The sequence below is a fragment of the Taurulus bubalis genome (assembly GCF_910589615.1).
Source record: "Taurulus bubalis genome assembly, chromosome: 2".
NCBI classification, from domain to species: domain Eukaryota; kingdom Metazoa; phylum Chordata; class Actinopteri; order Perciformes; family Cottidae; genus Taurulus; species Taurulus bubalis.
This window is the reverse complement of record NC_136590.1, coordinates 529,506-529,768: the sequence shown is the minus strand read 5'-3', so window position 1 is coordinate 529,768 and position 263 is coordinate 529,506.

Sequence of the window (263 nt, the reverse complement as noted above, 5' to 3'; positions counted from 1 at the left end):
AGCCGCGTGATGCTGACTCATCCCGACGGCCCTGAACGCCCCGTCAGCACATCAAACCAAACCTTCATCAGATCTTCTTCTTCGGTGGTGCTTTATGGCATGAAAGGCGCCGAATAAATACAGCTTATTCTTATTATTTAAGTTGTTTCCTTATTATAATTATTATTATTGTTTTTATGTCATTAGTTTGTCACGCAGGTGATTGGATGAACTATCTGTCAATCAAACTTAACGTGCGATGGCATTCATGAATAACAAGAATA